Source organism: Ambystoma mexicanum, chromosome 9, assembly GCF_040938575.1.
Source record: "Ambystoma mexicanum isolate Mex_15411 chromosome 9, UKY_AmexF1_1, whole genome shotgun sequence".
Taxonomy (NCBI): Eukaryota; Metazoa; Chordata; class Amphibia; order Caudata; family Ambystomatidae; genus Ambystoma; species Ambystoma mexicanum.
In genome coordinates, this window is record NC_090931.1 from 1,258,027,628 (window position 1) to 1,258,050,016 (window position 22,389).

Here is a 22,389-nt window from a genome sequence, read left to right on the forward strand (position 1 = left end):
ATCCTGAAACCGGTCAACTTCACCCAGTAGCATTTTGGTCCAGAAAGTTCTCGGCACCCGAGTTAAACTATGCGGTTACCGATAAAGAATTATTAGCCATCAAATCTGCCTTCAACGCTTGGCGGCATTATCTTCTCGGTGCCAGGCATACCATTACGGTAATCACCGATCACCGGAACTTGCAGAATTTAAAAACAGCCAAGGCCCAATCGTCGCGTCAACTTCGATGTGCATTGTTCTTTGCCGAGTTCGATTTCGTGATCACTTATCGAGCAGGTTGTAAAAATGGCAAGGCAGATGCCTTATCCCGAATAGGGATGGGAGAAGCATATGCGAACCCGGAACCGGTGCCTATAATTTCAGAACAACAAATTCTTGGCATAACCACTCTACAGACACTAGAGGATATTCAAGTAAAGATCCAACAACTCTTCGATCCAACAGCCCTGCTAGACAGGGTGAAGAAAGGCCCGGACTACTCAGTCATCAATGACCTACCTTATTATCAAGGGCGACTATTTCTACCACACAAGGAACTACAAGAACTAGTCATCTCCAATTATCATGACACCCTGATGGAAGGACACCCAGGTATCGCAAAAACTGAAGCTAAAATTAAGAGACAATTCTGGTGGCCCACCTGGCGAAAAGACGTAAAGTCATTTGTAATGTCTTGTGGTATTTGCGCCCAAAACAAAAGTCAGAAGAAAAAAACAGCTGGCCTCTTACAACCTTTGGATATTCCACCTACACCATGGCACACCTTATCGTTAGACTTTATTACAGATCTACCTCCATCTAATGGATTTAACACCATTCTAGTTATTGTGGATCTTTTTTCCAAGATGGCCCACTTTATTCCTCTAAAGGGATTACCTTCTGCTTCAATTCTGGCCAAGGAGTTCCTCGAAAACATTGTTTGAATACACGGATTTCCTTCCGTGTTGGTCTCTGACCGAGGTTGTCAATTCATTTCACATTTTTGGAAGAAAGGTTGTCAACTGGCGCAAATCGACGTGAGGTTATCAACCAGTCACCATCCCCAGACCGATGGTCAGACGGAGAGGACCAACCAGACCCTTGAACAGTACCTACGTTGCATGCTACACCAGACCGAAAGTAATTGGAAAGATATTTTATGGATTTCCGAGTATGCATACAATAACTCTGTACATTCAGGAACCGGACAAAGCCCCTTTTATACCATATATGGACATCACCCTCGAACCTCAGAACTAGATTCACCTCAGCATTTAGAAATGCCTGCAGTTAGTCATTTGCATTCTACTATTACACAAGCCTTTAAAGAGGCAACAGAACATTTGAAACAAGCAAAAGAGAAATATAAGAAAAATGCTGATCAACATAGAAGTGAAACTCCACAATACCAGATTGGGGATCAAGTTTGGCTGGCTACAAAACACATACCTCTGAAGGGAACTCAGACTTTTAACCCTAGATATTTGGGACCTTACACTATTAAGGCCATTATCAACCCGGTAGCCGTCAAATTGGAATTACCCTCTAATATGTGCATTCATCCTGTCTTTCATGTTTCACATTTAAAACCAGTTCAACCAGGAACAAGATTAACCAAACCACCCGACCCCATCTTGATAGATGGAGAACCTGAATTCGAGGTCAAAAATATCCTGAACTTTTTTATTTAATCGATTGGAAGGGCTATGGACCACAAGAAAGGTCATGGGAACCTAGTGACCACGTCCATGCACCTCGGTTGGTGAAAAGATTCAATCGGAACTTCCCAGAAAAACCAGGGCCCAGGGGAAGAACAACTTTAGGAGGGGCCTTGGGGGGGGGGGAGTGCTGTCATGATGCCTACCCCCAGGCATCCGGACCATGTCCATCAGCCCCGGGAGCAGGCATCTAGACATTTAGTAAAACCTCAGCAGCCCCGGCTAGGGGCTATCTGGGTTCAGTCCTGGCTCCTTAGGCGCCAGGCTCATAGTAGGAATCAGTCCTGGCGCCTAAGGCGCCAGGCTCATAGTCATTACTTAACTCAGGCAGACCATGCTGCAAATGACTCAAATACAACATGAAGCCTGAAAGGGACTATTTTTCTACAGGGACTTTTTTTTACTTGGGTGTGGTTCTAGGGACTTCTTACCTGGGACTACTTTTGAGGCTATTTAAACCACACCCGACCAGCAACACACGCTTCGCGTTATTCTGCATCCAGCAGCGTAACACTCACCGTGCCTGCAGCCTGCATCCAGTCTTCTGCCACGCCCGCCTCGAATCCGGAGCTCCTAAAACAAAGAGGAAAGAAAGGGACAAGGTTAGAAAACAAACTTATTTCTATTCCACACCTGATTCTGGATCCATCTTGTCTCCGGACCTGTAAAGAACATCATTTCTGCACGCGCCGCACCTCCAGCTGCAGCGCCGCGCCATACTCACCAGTCTTCACAGCATCCTTCGGGTCGGCGCTGCCTCCATCATTTCTTCTACGAACTTCGGCATCTAGGAGACAAAAGAAAACCACAGGGTGAGCCGAGGGAACCAACAAATATAATTCTTACCACCATAGACTTACCTGATTTACCACCGGAGGCATCCTTTTGTGACTCTCCATATTTTCACGTGCTGCATCTGTAAAGAGAGACAAAACAACACGTTTTCCTCGCGCAACATTTACCGGACAGCGCCAGGTAATACAGACTCTTACCTGAGTGCCACCAGCTGCCACAAGAGCATCTTTTCACGAGCCAGCTGCAAGACAAGAAAGGAAGGGGGGAACAAGCGTGAACATCGGACATATTGAACTCTATGAACTTAATACTTACTGGTCCTCACCAGGAACCTCAGAGTCAATACTCTCTGGAACTCTCCCGAACCTTCAAACCAGTGAAGTAACTGGAATCGACGCGCCCCTGCAAATCCACGCAGGATGGAGAGCTCATCTCTCAAGACTATAGGGTGAGATTGCTGTGTGGGCATTTCGGAGGTGATTAGTTGGGGAGGACTTTGGGGGTGCCATCACTTGAATCCACAAGTGGCAAAATCCATCCCTCCACTTGCAGGAGAATATTTCTACGGGTTAAGCAGACAAGATTCGGAGGGCAGATCCAGTCAGTCATCACTGCACTACGCATCATGTGGGTGGAGACCGCAGCTGTCTAGGTCCGACCGACGCCCCTGTGGGAGCCAGGTGGGCGTAACACAGAGTTTGCGAAAGAGTCCTGAAGAAGGGCAGGTAGCATCCAGGTGGATGTTAAGGTCTCTGAGGAGGGGAAGTTGAGAGGTTAAGGTGAGGAGGAGAGGTCTGCCTACTAAGAGAGGAAGGGGGTTACCTGGCCAGGTGGCCTGTAGATAGTTGCCACAGTGACAAAAAGGGCAGGAGAGATAGAGATCATGCAGACCAGGCATTCAAAGGAGGAGTAGTCCTGCAGAGGAATTATAGAAGCAAGGATCCACTCCGGGAAGATCAAGGCTACACCCCCACCGGGACGGTTGGTTCTGGGTTCTGAGAGGATCTTGTAGCCATCAGGAAGGAGAGTGTCAAAGCTCGTGACAAAGCTGGCCGTGAACCAAGTGTCGGTCAGACCGAGAACATCCAAGTCGAGTTCTTCCAGGAGAGAGCAGATGTCAGAGGATTGTTTGAAAGCTGATCGAGAGTTGAGAGTTGCATTGTGTAGCAAGTTGCCCCCTTGAAGGACTTCTGTGGAGGGGCACAGGTCAGAGGTACACCCTGCAGAGGTGTTGCAGGTGCCCGAGGATGGGCAGAGAATGAAGGAGGAGAAAGCAAAGTAGCCAGGGAGGAGGAGGTGGGTGGCAGAGGAATGACGGAAGAAGGAAGGAGGCAACAGGGTGGCCAGAGAAGCAGCAGAGGCAGCCATAGATCTGATAGAGGATGGAGGTGGCAGAGGAGCCAGTGAGGGGAAAGAAGGGACAGTAGGAGAAGAAAGGAAATTGATAAGGCGCTGGAAGAGTCTATCAAAAAGGAGGAGGTTGGCCTGATGGTCATGGACCAAGACGGTGCCATTTAGGTATATATTACTGGTGGTCTTGGAGGAGTGGAAGGTTGCCAGGAGGGCCTCCCACCAGGTGCCACCATTAATGGGCAAAGAGGAAAAAGGAGAGAGAAGAGAGACCATGTTGGGAGGGGTCCATAGCTCTGGAGAGGGAACGACAAAGAAGATGTCGGTAAGGGTCTGTCTGGAGGAAGCACTGGCGTAGGTATCAGTGATAGGGAAGCATGGGTTGGATACCAGGATGTCCCTTTTGAACCACTTCCTGACAGACTTAGTGAGAGGGATAGGATAGTCAATAGAAAAGCAGTTAGAGAAGATAGGTGAGACAGAAAGCACCATAGAGGATGCAGAAAGGATGAGTGGGGGGAGAAGAGAGGTGAAGTGGGGATAGCGCTGGGAAGCAGGCAGGCGGTGGGAAACACTAGAGGGGGATACGGAAGGAGGAGGGGCACACAGAGTACAGAACAATGGACAGAAGATCAGATGCAATACATAAACAAAAGTCACTCACCACAGGAACCTAGAAGTAAAGAATGAACACAGCAGGGATGCAGGCAGTAGAACGTAAGCAAACAACCCTTGAGAAACAAAGACGTCAAGAACAGAACAATCACCAAGGGAACCTACAAGTATAGAATGAATACAGCAGGAATGCAGGCAATACAATGTAAACCAACAACCGTGGAGAACAAAACGTCGAGAGCAGTACATAAAAGTTCAAGGGAGGGAGCTAAGAAAGAGGAGGAGGGAAAGGGCCCACGGGGAATGCAGGGTGTGCATGGCAGAGCATACACAGCCTAAATTGCGAGGAGTGAACTAACCTTAATTAAGAGTGGGTGCGTATGCGGCCTAGAGTTGTGAGGGAGCGCACGCAGCCTAAGATGCAGGGGAGCGCACGCAAACCTGGGGCGTGAGGGAGCGCGAGTAAGGAGGGGGAAATAGGGGATGTGCAGGGACAGGTCCTGTGGGAAATCAATGCATGTGGAGGAGTGAGAGGGCCACCAGGTCAGAGGGGTTGCGTGGAGTGTAGCAAGCTAACTCTCCCTGCACCTTCTAACCTGGCGGCTGCAGACAGGAGGGTGGAGTTGTCAGCACTCACTGTCTACGCCACAACCCCATTGCGGCCAAAACATGCACTGCTCATCACTGCAGCATTTTCCTGTGAGGGCTCTGCCTCAGAGGGTCCGTACCTCAGTTCTTATAGTCACAGAAGCATGGACGTAGCAAAGCGGTCTACGTATAATCGGGCAGCGTCTCCTGTGCACCTGCATCGCTCAAAAGCGCTGCATTGTCCAGTGAGGGCTTTGCCGCAGAGGGTCCATACCTCGATTATTAGAGGCACGGAAGCGTGGATGTAGCAAAGCGTGCTACGTATAATCGGGCAGCATCTCCTGCGCAACTGTGTCGATCAACACAGCGGCTTTGTCCTGCAAGGGCTTTGCCGCAGATGGTCCATACCTTGGTCTTATAGGCTCACTTGTCGGCCATGGCTCCTACGCCATCCTCCACTATACCTCTGGCACTCTTGCCACCCTCAGGGGGGAACCCATCCTCTGTACCCCCCCGCGGAAGATCTATAAAGATGGCAAGCTGCTCCATATTGCCACGCTTAACTCTCGCTCTGCTGTCAAACACCCATCTGACATTTGCCATCTCCTTAAACGCCTGGATCTAGATGTGCTCGCCATCAGAGACATGGTTCATGGACAGCTCTGTCACAAGTTTTGACACACTCCTCCCTGAAGGATATAAGATCCTCACTTTGCCCAGACCCAAGGGTGGGGGAGTGGTGTTGATCTTCCCAGAATGAATACCTGTGTCCATAGTCCCCCCTCAGGCCTACTCCTCCTTTGAGTGTGTTGTCTGCAGGCTCTCACTCTCACCTACCTTCTATCGGCCACTAGGACAGTCCTCTCTCTTCCCCTCTGATTGGGCTGGCCTCCTCTCTGCTTTCGTCCTCCTCTCAACTCCTCCTGCTGGGTGACCGCAACATCCATCTGGACTCTACCGACTCTTCATGACCTTTCTGCAACCCATGCAAATCTCTCTCCCTCTCTATCTTACCTTTTGGCCCCACGCACACAGTGGGCCACACCTTGGGTGCCCTCGTCACTACCAACATCTCTCTCTCTAACCCTCTCACTACCTCTCTCTCTTGGCAGACCACATTTTCTCTTCACACTTGAAGCTCTCCTCACCTCTTGCATTGGCACACCCAGGGCGGCCACTCGGCTTCAAAGTCACCAGACCCGTGAAAAGAGTGACAGTGGCTGCCTTTGCCTCCACCTACTCTCTGCCTCCTACTCCTGTGGCTTACTCCCACCCTGACACAGCCCTCGCTAACTTCAATCAAGACTCTGACCTGGCTGTCCTGCCGCCTCCTTCAAAGGCAACACCGACTCTGCATCCACACCAAAAAAAAGAGTCTTTATTCATGCCTGCATCTCTGCTGCATCAGGCAACACGGCTGAACTTTTCAAATTCTGTAAGGAACTGGCCAACCCTGCATCAGCCTCCTCTTCCATCACACCCACCAAGAACCTCTGTTCAGCCCTGGCTCCACACTTCACCACAAAAACCCAAGAGATCATCTCCTCTCTCACTTCCACACCACATATTACACCAACACCCCTGGAGCCTCCCTTGACTCCTCCACCACTTCTCCTCTCTTCTCTCACTCCCATCACACCTGAGGAGGTCGCCAGACAAGTCTGGTCTAGGAAGGCCTCATCCAAACAGGTGGACCACTGCCCCCCAAAGCCATTAAGGATAACATTGACTCCCTCCCTCCAGCCTTGGCTGATCTCTGCAATCTCTCTTTTGCCACTGGAGTTTTCCCAACTTCTCTTAAGCATTCCCTTGTGAACCCTCTGCTTAAGAAACTCTCACCCGACCCCTCCATTCCAGCTATCGCCCATCTCTATCACCCCTTTCCTGGGCAAACTCCTGGAGAAGCTAGCTATCTCCCAGCTCACCCTCCACACTGAATCTGCTGGTTGCCTCCATTACCATCAGCCTGGCTTCAGAGCATCCAGAGGCCCGGAAACTGCTCTTCTGAACACCCTTGAAAACCTGCTCTCAAATCTTGACACTAACACCCCCTCTGTCCTCATTCTTCTTGTCCTCTCCTCTGCCTTTGATACAGTAAACCACAACATCCTGATCGCACGTCTCTGTGACACCCTGGGAATCACAAGTCAGGCTCTGGCCTGGTTAACCTTCTTCCTTTCCGACCGCCCATCCCAGGTGGAACTTGGGTCCTTCCTCTCCACTATCACTCTTTCAACATGTGGCATCCCCCAGGGTTCTAACCTATCCCCCCGGGTCTTCAATGTCTACATGGCTGCCCTGGCACGTGTGATTGCCACTTTCTCCTCTAACTTCTAGTGTTGTGCGGATGACAATCAACTCTCCTTCAGACTACCCTCAGCCACACCCTCTGCCTCGCTCATATCTGACTGTCTGTCTGCAATTCAGTCATGGTGTACTGCAAACGACCTCTGCCCCAACACAAGTAAAACTGAGATCGTTTGCATCGGGACTCCTGCTCCCGCTTTCTCACTCTCACTCTGGCCGGCCTCCCTTGCCCTGGTGTCCGCTCCCACCTGCAAGGCAAAATACATTGGGGTCATCTTCGACTCCATTCTCTCCTTCTCCACTCACATTTCAGAACTTTTCCAAAAAGTCCAACTACCAGCTACACCTCCTCAGGGGTGCTCCTCCCTTTCTCACCTTCCCCTCGCGGCTCACTGTCTCCAGAGCTCTGGTTCTCTCTAGGCTGGACTACTGCAACAGCCTGTTTCTCAACCTCCCTGCCTCTGCTTTGCCCCCTTTTCAACTCATCCAGAACTGAACCGCCAGACTTATCCTTGGCCTCAAACCCAGGGGCTGAATCTCTTCGGCACTAAAATCCCTCCACTGGATCCCTGTGACTGCAAGTTTGAAGTTCAAGATCCTCTGCATTGTCCACAAGTCTTTCTGGGGCCTGGGACCTATCTATCTGCAATGATGCCTACCGAAATACTGTCCTTCTCGAGCCCTCCACTAATCTACCTTCAACCTTCTACGAGTGAGCCGGTTCTCCCAGCAAAGATTTGGAGGGAGATCTCTATCCTCAGCAGGGGCATCCCTCTGGAACAGCCTATCTGCCGCCCTCTGTCTTGAGCCTGATCTCCTTAAATTCCGGAAACTCCTTAAAACAATCCTTTTCTCCTCTTCCTTCTCTCTCCCTCTACTCTGATAACCTCTCCCTCTGCTCTATCCCTCTCCCCCTCTTTTCCTACACAGCTTGCTGACTGGCCACTGGGTGTACCTCAGAGTCTCACAGGTCCCTGGCACCCTTGCCAGTCCTCTCGCACTTGCCTGTGGGCCTGCACTTGCCTCATCACTTCTGCACTTGGTAAATTACCCATGAGAATGGCATCTCACAGCTCTTACCCCAGTTTCTTACTGAATGAGCGCACTTGGACTCTCCCGCCTGCACTTGTGCCGCCTAAACCCCTCCCTCTCCTGCACCATCTGTGCACTTGCATGATCTGAATGCACCATGCCTTTGATGATCGTCTATCTATCTTTCCTGTAGCCCCTCCTTGCATGGTGGCATTTAATGTACTTGGAAAAACTGCAGAATTGTCATCAGACCTATTTGCTGTTATCTACACTGTTAACTGTACTATAAGCACTTACTCTGCCTTGCAGACTTGTATCATTCAGAAATGCAAGGGCTCTGAATGACTGTTGTTTTTCCTCTTGTTCCCTCCCTCCTTGAGCGCTTTGAAACACTTGCCTTGTGTATAGGTGCTTTATAAATAAACATTACCATACCATAGGCTACTGATGCAGCACTGTGGCGAGGATGCCGGACCCTGCTGCAGGTGTGTGGGCCAACAAGCCACCTGGTCCCAAGATCAAATGTTCTTCAGGGACCACCAGGAGTGCTGAGTGTAGCAAGGCCAGCGAGCAGGTGCCCCTCCATGATGGCGGTAGGTGCAGGAATGCCTGCTGGCCACACACCCAGTAATTGTCTATCACGGCTGCTGTTCCTTTCTTCAGATCTGGAATGTGTAATGTCTTGTTCCACCTACTATTGGACCCCACAAAGACACTCCCTTCATTGTAAAAACACAGTTCATATTCTTCCTGCTTTTGCACTTTCACTGGTTTCTGCATTGCCTCAATCCATGTGATCTTTGCAACTTACTCATTCCATTACCCACTGCATACAGTGTTCACTTTATCTTTTACTTCTCCGGATCCTACTAGTCCTCCTGCTATGCAGCTCATGGTAGTTTCTTGCAATGTGCTTGCCACAAACTTCATGCCTTCCAACTTTAGATATGGTCTTTGCAAGCACTGCACGCTTTTAGGATTTTGGGTACATTGTAGTTGATCATGATCCATTACTTCTAGTTTCACGTTTCGTGCCTGGAAAGTGCTTTGCAATCTGCACAAAGTCAGATGGAGTAAACATTGAGCTTCCACAATTGGAGTTTCCTGTGGCATTAATACCTTGGGGGCCCCTGATGCGTGTGTAATCAAGGAACACACATAACAACTTCCATTAACTTTCGTTTTCCCCACTGAATTCATGTCTGCGTACCAACTATTAATTAACTCTGGATGGTGCACATCTTCTATTGCATCTAACCCAAGCCCTTCGTATTGATCGTATTTAGCCCTTCTTATTTGTCTTTTAAAATGCTTTGGCCCACCAAAATGTGAACCACTAGGAAAGAAAGTATCATTTACAATTATGTTAGAGAACATATTAGGAAACAATGATAACATGAGCAAATTTGCAACATTCCCTATATGTTGCTTTGTAACAAGTGTATCAGTAACAGATGCATTAGACTGTGTGGCATGGACTGCGGCTCCAGTTTTATTCATTTCTGTTATATTTAAAGCATTGTCATGTGTTAAAGAACCCAAAGAGCCTTTAGTAAAAGATCCATTAGAATAGTTGTGTTTCTTATCCCCCTTTTTATATGACCACCCCATATAAAACTACACCCTAAACATGTTCCTAGTCCAAACATAGAAATAGCAACTACACCATCTACCCAATGCATTGCACATATGTACGTGGGTGAAAACACTGTTATAAGAGAATAATTTTGAAAATGACAGCGTTGCTTTTTACAAATGGAGGTGTTGGACCATTTACATCCATTGCAAGATAAATATAAGAACGAGAGAAAGAAAGAATTGAGGGAAAGAGAGAATTGAGAGAGAGAGAGAAAGAGAGAGAGAGAGAGAGAGAGAAAGAGAGACAATAGAGTGAGAGAAAAGAATTATCAGTGCAAACAATGTGTAGCAGCCTGTTTATGTATCACAGAGGTAAGTTTGTTGTAGAATTTTGAAAAAATAAAGTAAAAAAACACATCAGGAAGGAAACATCAGTACCTCTGCAGCTATACATTTTTCTCTAGACTATTACCAGGAGGAGAGTATTTATGTGCAGCGCGTAACCTGTACTATTAGTACTTGACTTCGTTTTTGCAAGGTGTGCGGTCTGGGGTGCCTTTTGCGAACATCAGATGAATGCACCCAGTACTGCAACTCACAAACCTTTACTACAAGAGGAGTAGCATAGACTACCTCAAAGGGGCCATTGTACCTAGGCTTGCTCCACCAGCGGACAAAGTTCGTCACACAGATAGGATCACCAGGAAAAGGTTGGAGAGGGGGTGACGTAGTCTGAGAAACAGATGCCGCGCTGGTCGTCTCCTCAGTCCTCGGTGGTGCGATCTGTTGAGAGATACATTTTATTGCTTTTGTCAGGGCATGAAATTGTTTTCCTAAAATAGACGGCGCCCTGTGAACATCAGATGCTATCCTGATTGGAGATAGGTGCGTGGGCATGCACCGTCCCATAACCACCTCATGGGGTGATAAGTGATGATCCATACAGGGCTGCGTGCGCATGCTAAACAGAGCAAGGGGCAAGCACTTTTTTAACATGGTGCAAAGCTTTGACAATTTACTCTCCACAATCCCGTTTGCTTGGGGCTGATAAATTGCACACATCCAATGCTTAATGACCAATAATGCAGTGATCTCTTTGAAGAGCTCATTGAAGAAGTGTGTGCCATTGTCGGACCTTAAAACTTTGCACATGCCCTATCGAGGAAGGACCTCTCTGACCAAAAATGTGGCTGCACATTTTGCATCAAGGTGTGCACAAGGACCAGCCTCCGCCCACCATGAGAAAGGACACACCACTACCATTATGTAGCGGGATCCGTTGCACCTTTCACCCATGTCTGCATAGTCAATATGTAACTCACAAATGGCCCAGTAGGGCAGGGCAGTGTAAATCCGATTGTTCTTAGAGTAAGACAAGTTCTGTAAGTCTGACACGTGATACAGTTAACAATCATTTTAGTTACTGCCTCTTGCAGATTTGGGACAAACCAGTCCTCCTGTATATCTGCAGCAATGTGTTGTTTTGACAGATGGGATGGATGATGCTGTCAAATCAGTAACAAATTGCAGTAACCTGGGCAGACTGCGACCCGGAATGGAGACAACTGGCGGATGTCGTGGAAATTGATAAATCCCCCGTGGGAGTCCTGCTTCCCATCTCCCTGAATGATAAACCAGTTAGGAGGAGAGCAGGATCCCCAGGGAAACCCTCCTGGGGGAAAAAACCCTGAGCCGCTGCAACTCTTCAGAACGGGAGGTGGAAGTCTGGATGGATCCTCTATGCGCGCTGGACAACGAAGAGGGTCGGAGACCTTTCCAAGGAAACAAGATAGAACAGGTAAGTTCCAGGAAGACTGGTAGCGAGAAATAAGTGAGAGTGGGAAGTGTGAAACCACGTACAAGGGATTAAGGAGGGTGTCCTCTAAGGAAAGAGACTGCTCTCGGAAGTGTCCGAGGGCTTGAGAAGCCAGTCCTGTTCCGGGGATGAGGTGGCGCTAGCAAACAGAGATTAGAAAGTAAGCTTTAGAATGCCGGGGAGAGAAATCTACTGAAGGGAGATGAGTCTGATTGTACTCACTAACACGGGCGGCCAACCCGCCAGAAAACCAACGAATCCCACCAAATACGGCCAGCAGCTGAGTCTAAGCAAGGGAATAGAAATCAGAACAGAAGTAAGGAATAAGGAGAAACTCTGAGTCAGTAGAGGAAAGGAGTGTGAGTCCTAGAAGCGAACTTACGGAGCGTCCACAAAGGCAGTAGTGACGCGTATACAGACAGCACTTCCTTCCTTATCAGGAGTCACGTGACCCGGCGCAAGTGCGTCAGATGTACGTGAAACAACTAGACCGTTGTTGTCTCTAGGAAAAGTCGCCGTTATGGGAGCCTGCATTATCACGTTATGCGCCGTTCTCCCTATTCTACGGCTTTGCCACCATGACCAACGTTGATAATGTGTAACAGATGCAGCTGGTCGAATGCGACCTGCAGTAACTCTTGAGGCATAACTGCTTTGCCCGATGTTGCTTGTCGCCACAATAAATCTGTAGAGGACTGCTTGCATCCCCTTTTCAACCACAAGTCTTCCTCCTCCAGTGGGGCCCGTCCCTGCAATTCAATTTGTTGTGCAATCGGTAAGGAATTGCTGGAGTCTGGCAGTTGTTCCCTGCTCCATGCTAAAACGGGGTACTCAGGGACACTCAGCACCAGTAAATACGTTGCTTGCTTGGCTGCCACATCTGCGGCAGCATTACTGAGTGAGACCTCATCTGTATCATTAGTATGGGATGTGCATTTCACCACCGCTGTCAAAGAGGGTTGGGATAGTGCATCAATTAGTTTATCTAACAGTGCTGCATGTTGTAATGGGGACCATTCATCCCTCCTAAATCCCCTCCTCTTCCAACGTGACATTCCTATGTGCACCATGGTGGTGATATAGGCTGAGTCAGAATAGATAGTGACTCAGCACCCTTGAGACAACAGAGGAACCTCAATGAATGCTATAAACTTTGCTGCTTGGCCCGAAGAGTGAATGGGTAATCTCTTTTGCACCAATACCTCGTAGACCCTGTCCATTAGGTGCACTACTGCCTCCCCAGTATGCCTCAAACCTGTGCACTTTTGGATAGTTGCTGACCTATCAACGAAAAGCACCCCCCCACCTCGAGTGGGTTATCTCCTCCCCCTCAAATTTTACACAATCATGTGCTACAAGGTCTTCCTCTGTACACTGTTCTGTCAAAAAGGTGGCAGGATTTACAGTTTTATACCTCAAAATATGAATGTTCGAGCTGGACAGAATGATCTCATATGCGGACACCCGCTGCGTGGTCAAAGTTGATTTGGAACGCTCCAAAATGGCAAACAGCACGTGCTACGTGTACAGTGTTAGGGAGCCCCCCATGACAATTGTGGAGCTCTTCTCACTTGCAAATGCAGCTGCAGCATGCGCTTGTTCACATGGGAACTGGCCCTACATCACAGAATCTAGCAGTCCGCTGTAGTCCGCTGTAGTAGGGCAATGGCTTGTGACCCATCATGCTTTTATTGTGTCAGTACTGCGTCATCAATTGACCATTTAAATGGGAAAAGTGATTAAACTCTGGTGTGTAATCAGGGGTAGCCAGCACTAGGGCAGTGGAGATCACTTCTTTTAGGGCGTTTAAGTCCTCCGTCCATGCAATCCTATGGTCATTCTTTTGAGTCTCTTTAAGGCCCTGTAACAGGCGCCTGGTGTAGGCTGCATAATCTAGAATCCATGCCCTACAGTAATTACACAATTCTAGAAATAGCTGCATCTCTTGACAGTTTTGGGCCAGGGAGTGCTGTGCACTAAAGCGGCATAATCAAGTATAATTTTCTTCCCATGGACAGATATCAACAGACCTAAATAGAGCACTTCCTGGAGGCAATATTGCAGATTCACCTTATATACCTTGTACCCCTTGTATGCCAGCAGCTGCAGGAGGGTGATAAGAGTCCTTTTGGCACTGCTACAGGCTGTCACTACACACCAGCAAATCATCAATGTACGGAATAATGGTACTGGGCATTTGAATATTTCCTAAATTGGCATGCAATATCCTGTTGGAAATGCTGGGGGACTCACAGTCTTGTGTGTTCAAAACGCATCTCCTCATGCGTAAAAGTATTAAGGTAGTACGAATCAGGGTGCAGGGGTATGGAGAAGAAAGTGTTTTTAAGATCTCCCACAGTGAAGTCATCGCCTCCTTAGGGATGCTGCATAGTATTGTTGTAGGGTTTGGAACTACAGGAAATTCTGCCTGGACAATGGGCCTCATTACGAGTGTGGCAGCCAGGTAAGCTTACCGGCACCCTTGTTTCTGGACCACCACACTGCAAGTCTGCCTGCCGGGGCCGTTGCGCCTGGCAGGTCGGCCCTGCCGGGCACAGCGGCCCCGGTATGCAGAGTTGTCATAGAAGCACTCCCACTGTTAGCAACGGTGCCAGTGCTTCCGAGTGCCCATTCCCGTGGAGTCCTATGGGACTCCACGGGAACAGGGACTTACCGAATCCCCCACCTGACTTCCCGCTCTGCCGGGACTTGTAATATCCCAGTGGCAACAGAAAGTCAGGCGGCTGATCCGATGTTATGGATATGGCAGCAACTTGCCTGTAGCACTAGTGGGTTACTGCCGTACACATCATGGGGCCCAATGTCATTTAGAGGACGAAGGTTCTAGATTATCCTCCAACTCCCCCTTTTGCATTTTTATCAGATAGATCACTGTGTTACATGGGGAGGTAGAGAGCACTATTATTCCCTGATTCAAGAGTGCCACAATGGTGTCCTGTATGCCCTCCTCTGCCTCTTTGGACAGCAGGTACTCTTTAGCTCGAGGCAACACTGCACCTGGCTTGAGTGTTATTCAGACCGGTGCCACGTTCTGCAAGAGCCCTACATCATGGCCGTTAGCTGTCCATAACTTTTCTGGTATTAAGTCACTGTGAAAGGGGGTGGGGCAACACAGGCCATCAAGGAAAATTGTACCTTCTGGTATTGTACCATAAAGTCTCAAGGGATACAGATTGCTAACACAATTTCTCCATCGTCATCCCTGTCTTCAAACACTTCTGCATCTGTCACTTCCTTGAGGAGCACCGTTGGAGCAATGCACAAAACAGTGCACCACTCGTACCCATCAGAGTCTGTGCCCACCACAACAATTCTTTTAGCTGACACTACCAGACCCTGTAAATCTATGGAAAGTTTCTTACCTGCCACAAGCTCTGGGGTAACCACGGGTCAGAAGATGAAATCTGATGGTAGCCGCTGAGAGCCAGGCATCATATCAAGGGAGACCCAGGCTCAAATGTATTCATTTTAAAACCTTTATTTACTAAGGTTCCTGGTTGGTAGAATGCCTGACTGGCCCTAACTCTAAAGAGGTGGTTCCCTTAACTGATGTTTCTAATGGCTGTCGTTGTCTAATAGTCCAAAACCGTAGCATAACACAATATTTGGGGGCCCCCTGCGAGCCATGCTGAGGGCCAACCCCCCCATCTTGGCAATAAATCATAGGTCAAGCCACACTCCGGGCCTGCCTAGATTACCACGCTTGTGCAATATGCACGGACGTCCTGCTGCAGGGGTACGCTGCACACTGCACTAGGAGAAAGATATAAATATGTGTTTTAATGCACACGTTCTGAGAAAAATTGACTAAAAGGCCAGAGTGTTTGTAATTGTTATGTAGGGTACTACCAATCTAAAAATCCAATACATGGAAGTCACCAACAGTACACAGGAACATTAATGCTTTAATTAATCAAATGCTTTGCTATTAAAAAATGCCATGCCACAATGAAAACATGTCCAACTGGCTGCACAATGTAGACCAGTCTAGACACGTAATAACATATTGGCATAAAGCATGCCAGGCCACATTTAGACATACCTACACTGGTTGCACCAAAAGGCCAGTAGAAGCAATAATACTTATCATGGTTTTTTTATCAGGATTTATGTGATTTCTTCGAATATATTTCTCCTTGTGGAGATTTCACCGAATCCATTTCACTGAAAAACCACATCTTCTTTTTACTTTTTCAACTTTTTGTTTTTTATGCGGGGGAGACTGGCAGCATTCAAATGCCAGTCAAGCCAGGTAATTACACTGATCAGGACATCTTTATCAGAGAGGACCAGTTAAAAAAAGTTAAGCCAAACTAAGAAATGACTAGACCGGCTGCACCAAAATGCCTCTCTAGCCACTAATACCACATAGCAAACCTGCTTAGCCTGGACATAGATGACTTTTATGATTTTTAAAAAAAAATGTATTTATGCCTTATAGTTCTCGAGGAACTTTTCACATTTATACACAACATCACATACAGATAAAATATTAGAATTAAAAAAAAGTCAATCTTCTTGGTTTAAAAAAAAAAAGAAAACATGGTTACACACACTAAAACACACTTTCCAGATTTCCAATTAAACACACAATCATAAGAAACCTCTCTAAAAATCTTCTGAAAAAGATTAGAAACTAAAATACCTGACAAGTAGAAGTATTTTCCGAAAATGTTTCACTCCTCAGGTAGATACAAGTATGGTATAGTAAGGATCACTAAGGGGGGCAATCTCAAATCTATCTGGCGCAGGGGCTACCTCTTCCACACTATGTTGATCAGGTTTGACCTCTTTTATCAGGTCTATTGCTACCTGTAAAATAGCTGGGGTAAACTGGTGACGGAGTGGTGGAACCTCTCCCTCATCTATAAATTGCACACCCTAGCTTGTCTTGCTCGTCGTCTATATTAGAATTTGGGATTCCTCTACTAATGAAGACGGCATTATCGAGGTGTGTGTCTGGGATGCCCAAACCACCCACAAGTTGTTGTTGTAATTCCATTTGACCCTAGGAGGAGGGTAGTTGTCCTTCCTGGTACCTTATATGTGCTTCAATATCTGTTAATTTCGTCATCATGGAGGCAAGAGTTTTTCCTTGCTCCGTTACCACATGTACAAGGTCCCTCTGGGAGTTATTAATTACCGACATGGCAAGTTCAAGAGTCCTACCAACCGAGCCCAGAGTGACATTATCTCACTCTGAGCCGGTTCAAACAGTAGTCCCTCACACTGTATACTTTTGTTCAAATGGTGCTTGTTTAAGTTTTTGTGGGCCCATGATCTATCGCCCGGGACCTGAACGGGGGTTTGCACTTACTTTTGATTTACGGACAACGGGGGCCTTGCCACAAAGTGCCATCTCACTTTATGGCTGTCTCTTCCCTCAAGGGCAGCCTGTGGGGGGCATCTGACCTGGCTGAAACTCCTTTTGGAAAGGTAAAACTCCCACCTCCTGCATTACCTCCAAAGCAGAAAGGTAAGGGATAAGAATACCCCAAACGGGCCTGCACCGATAAAGGGTGCATGGTGAGATTTTCCTTTGTCACCCGCATACTATTTAGCTTAGTAGTCGTTCAATTGTTTCCTGTATTGTCCAAGATCTTTTCAAAATCCCTGTTTGTATTTTCAATGGGCCCCTTCCGGCTAGGGCCTTTCGAGGGAGGGGAATAAGTGATGGGGCTTAACGTCTGGTCAAATCCCTCTTGTATGTGTACTGGTTGTTTTTCCTCACAGGAGTCTAACAGAGCCCGGACATCTTGCCATACCGTGTGGGCGTCAATGTCCTGGGGGATAGAGCTCACTAGACCCTCCTCCAGTTCCAGACCAATTCCAAATTCTTTCTCGGCCATGCTGCCAGAGAAAGATCATTCCCTACAAGCTAATAGCGCCAGGTCCGTAAGTTCTTCCTGGGGAACACTTTTACCTCCCATGCCAGTTGGACTTTCACGACCTTGGGCGTTCTCGGCTGATTTGTCCAATCCTACCAAATTTGGCACAATCGACCCTATGCCAGCTCCCTCTCTTACTACAATAACCGGTGTTCGGTTGATAAAAGGCTCAGAGCTAGACCCATGGAGGATCGGGGTGGAGGCACTTAATAGGTTTCTGAAATCGTTCCCGATACCATAGTGACGGAGGCAAGGCCTCCTCATGGAATCAAGGAAGACTTCCTTAGAGACCTGTTGGATAGAAGGCAATGCCTTAGGGCCATGGTGTTGGGCATGAACTTGAGCCACCACCATGTGAGTCTCTTTTTCACCCAAGTTCGATACGTTTTGGTGATTCTAAGTGTTCCGACCACGGCTGATTTTGCCACGGCTGGAATGTTCACATGAGAAAGGTGCGAACTACCAAAAGTTTGCACCTTTCTCATGCAAACACACTTACATACTACGGGGGCTGCAGGGGTTTCCCCTGCAACCACTGCTCACTATAGTGTAAAGTATAGTGAGCGGGGTGTTGCGGGGGAAACCCCCACAGCCCCTGCAGACTTTTCTTTTTTTGTACTTACCTGCAATGCTACCACCAAAGGTTTGAACTTTTGGTGTTTGAACCTTTGGTGGTAGCATTTTTTGGTCGTTTTGTACGGTCTGACCTTTTTTTTGGTCCGATCATATGAAACCGTTTTGGTCATTAGTCTTGTTGATTATCTTGCCCACCACAGACTCCATGACAGTGGATTTACTTCTAAGGCAGGATGCCATATGGCCAAAAAGGCCTATTGAAAACGGTTTCTGGTTTAGGTTGTGGAAAAAGCCCAAAATGCCACCCTGCCGAAGAGGATTAAATATTTTGAGTCATACCTCCAATCTTAGGTAAAATATTATTATATGCAAAAGCACTCACAATTAGAGTACAATTCAGAAATGTAAGACGATGTACCTAAAAGGGAAGATCTGCTTAAAATACTCAATAAAACACAAAATCTAATAATCATATTAGACACTTAAAAAGAACATAAGACCGATAGAACAATGGTAAGAACATCAAAAAGTAACAACCAGAAAGATTCTCCTTCAAGAACAATGACAATCGCAATTTAAGTTAATAGATAGTTGGTACGTTTGCAAAAAGGTACTCAGAGTTATGTACAAAATGGCTAATTAGGTAGAACTCAAAGGACAATCGCTGTCATAATCATGAATAAATAAGTAGTTAGCGCGTTATAATAAGTTCCCTCAAAAGGTCCACGGGTAATATGGAGAATATCTAAGTAAAAACAACTATACAAGCTATGCAAGCTAAAAAAGCTAAAACAGTCACCAGGTGTAACGTCACTTTTTGCTATGTGTCAGAAAATCCTATCCTGCTGACTGAGCATGCGCACGCATGCTCAGTCATTACTTAACAGATAGGATTTTTTGACACCATGAATGTGGTGTGCCTGTCTTTTTGGGGACCCAGGGGTGCAGTTCATTTAACTTTATGTGAGCTAGGCTGACTGAAATAAAAGAACAAAGAGAAGTCGTTTCACGAGCGACTTCAAAAGGGACGGAAAGAGCACGAACCCAGCGGACGGAAAGAACAAGCACCCACCGGACACTATGCGTTTTTATTCTATAAACTCCCAGGATTGCAATAATCACTAAATGCGGTGCCATTGTAACTCTCCTTCCCCACACTGAATGTTTTCAAGGTTGCACGTTATTGTACATTTCCTTTCACAGCACACATTGCCTGGGTCTGCCTCCTGCTGCACTGGCTAATGTGCACGCTGGTGGGAGCGGACTGGGATCTTTAGTTTAGAGAGAGCTGACACGGGATAGAGGGAGGTGGCTCAGGCAGGTAAAGACACGCGAGGGGGGCTTTAGATGTGATCACACCCTGTCTCGAGTAATTGGAGTCAGGCATCTGCATATAGAAAGAGCGACTCGTCCACTGCCTGAAGTCCACATAGGTGAAGTCATCAAATAATCCACTTCAATATGTTCACAACAATATTGGGTCATGCTTCTTGAGAGAGCCATTGCAGGGGTGTTTGGCAATAGAAAGGGACACAAGAAATAGAGCGCACAGTATTTCATTTACAAAAAAATATACATTCATCATGGGACCTTAAAGAAGTGCTCGATATTTATGCAGCAAAGATGTTCTATGTTTGCTCAAACGTGACATGGACAGTGGCAGAGATTGAATGACAGTGGGACAAAGGGAGCTGTTAGAGGTGTCATCTTGCAGGGGGTGGAGGAAAGAGGTGGTAGCGGGCAGGGGGTTAGAGGTGGTAGTGGGCAGATGGTGGGAGGAGAGAGGTGGTAGTGGGCAGAGGGTTAGAGGTGGTAGTGGGCAGGTGGTGGGAGGAGAGAGGTGGAAGTGGGCAGAGGGTTAGAGGTGGTAGTGAGCAGGTGGTGGGAGGAGAGTGATGGTAGTGGGCAGATGGTGGGAGGAGAGAGCTGGTAGTGGGCAGAGGGTTAGTGGTGGTAGTGAGCAGGTGGTGGGAGGAGAGTGATGGTAGTGGGGAGATGGTGGGAGGAGAGAGGTGGTAGTGGGCAGGGGGTGGAGGAGAGAGGTGGTTGCTGGCAGGGGGTTTAGAGGTGGTAGTCGGCAAATGGTGGGAGGAGAGAGGTGACATGGTGGCAGGAGAGAGGTGGAAGTGGGCAGGGGTGGAGGAGAAAGGTGGTAGTTGGGAGGGGTGGGAGGAGAGGTGGAGCAGAGAAGTGGTAGCTGGTGAGAGCTTCGACCGCTTTGGCGCGGCGGCCAGTTCGGTGCGCCCATTTTTTCTTATTTATTTTTTTCAGTGCATCCATTTTCTCTTATGAAATCTTACCTGGTAACCCTTTGCCTACCCTCCGTGCAACTATAAAAGCTGTGGTATCCAAATGGCACACTATTGGTTTGATAACTGATGTGGAAAGACAATTTTTATTAGTTGATGGCCCAACAATGCCAACTGCCTACTTCCTGCCCAAAATACATAAACCATTTGGGAAAATACCTGAAGGGAGACCAATCCTTAGTGGAGGGGGTGGCATCCTTGAGCCCATCTCCTTGTATATCAATGAATGTCTCTCACCACTGGTGAACACCATACCAACATTCATCCGAGACACAATGCACATTCTACAGATACTTGAGCAACTCCCTATGTTACCCAACTTGGTATTGGTAACATTAGAGGTGAAAGCTCTTTACACGTCAATTAACCATCAGCAAGCAATTCAGAGCATTGATTACATTTTTCGAGCACATTCAGCTTCTTTCTTTGAACACATTGAAATGATCAAAGACCTACTGACAGTTGCACTCAGGAATAATGTGTTTCTTTTTAACACTTATTTTAGACAACTTATCGGAATTGCGATGGGGGCAAGCTACGCACCTGCTCTCGCCAATATCTTTATGCATTATTATGAACAACAGCTTGTCTTTTCTAATCAATTATTCAAACCACATATCTATATGTGGAAGAGATATATTGACGATGTGATTTTGGTCTGGCAGGGTTCCATAGAATGTTTGAATGAATTTGTTGCTTACTTAAATCTTAACAACTAGGGCATACAATTTACACATACGTTCAGTTTCACGCACATAAACTTTTTAGACCTTACAATCAGTATTACTGACAACCAGTTTGTTACAAAAACATTTAGAAAGTCTACATCTGTCAACTCAGTCTTGCATGCAACAAGTTGCCATAGGAAAACTGTGATCTCCAATATACCGAAAAGAGAATTTATCCGGGCGAGATGAAACTGCTTGTTAGATCAAGATTTTGTTGAAGAATGCTCTGTGATACATCACAGGTTCCTGTCAAGAGGTTATGACTTTAAATCAGTAGCTAAAGCGGAACAAGCCGTGCGTGTCATGAAGAGATGTGATCTACTCAAACCGAAAGTCTGTAATGAGACGGAACACTCTCAGAAATTGAAATTTATTACCAGATTTAATGCTGACAGCTCAGTGTCTACAATATAATTAAAAAGCATTGGCATATCTTACAACCTGATCGAGATATTACCTCATGGGTTGACAGTACACCAAGCTTTATCTATACCAAGGCTAGCAACCTTAAGAATATACTTTCACCTTCATTCATGGCAATTCCACCACATCAACAAACATGGCTTCAGCAGCCCCCACACCCAGGCTTTCATAAATGTGGGGGTTGCTCTATGTGTACCCATGCATTAGAGACAACGTCCATTGACTTTGGATAATTAGGCACGCACAAGATCAAATCATTTATCAATTGTAACTCCAAATTCTGTATCTATTTTATCAAATGGTTTTGTGGTCTTTATTACATTGGGAGCACCATTCGACCATTAAAAATTCGGATCAAGGAACACCTATCATCCATTGCACAATCTGATTCTAAATATCCATTAGCCATTCATTGGCAACAAGTCCACCAAATGGACAATAAAGCAGTGATCAAATTTGCAGGGATGATAAAGGTTTCCCTCCCGCAAAGTGGAGAAAATCTGTTACTGAAACTAAGGCAACTAGAAGCCCGCTTGATTTGCCAATAACGTACTGTAGACACTGGCCTTAACACAGACCATGAACTGTCAGTCTTTTTGTGATCACATATGCTGTTTAAGTCTATTGTATCAGATCCCAAGGTCTTCCATGTCATCATTATGCTGT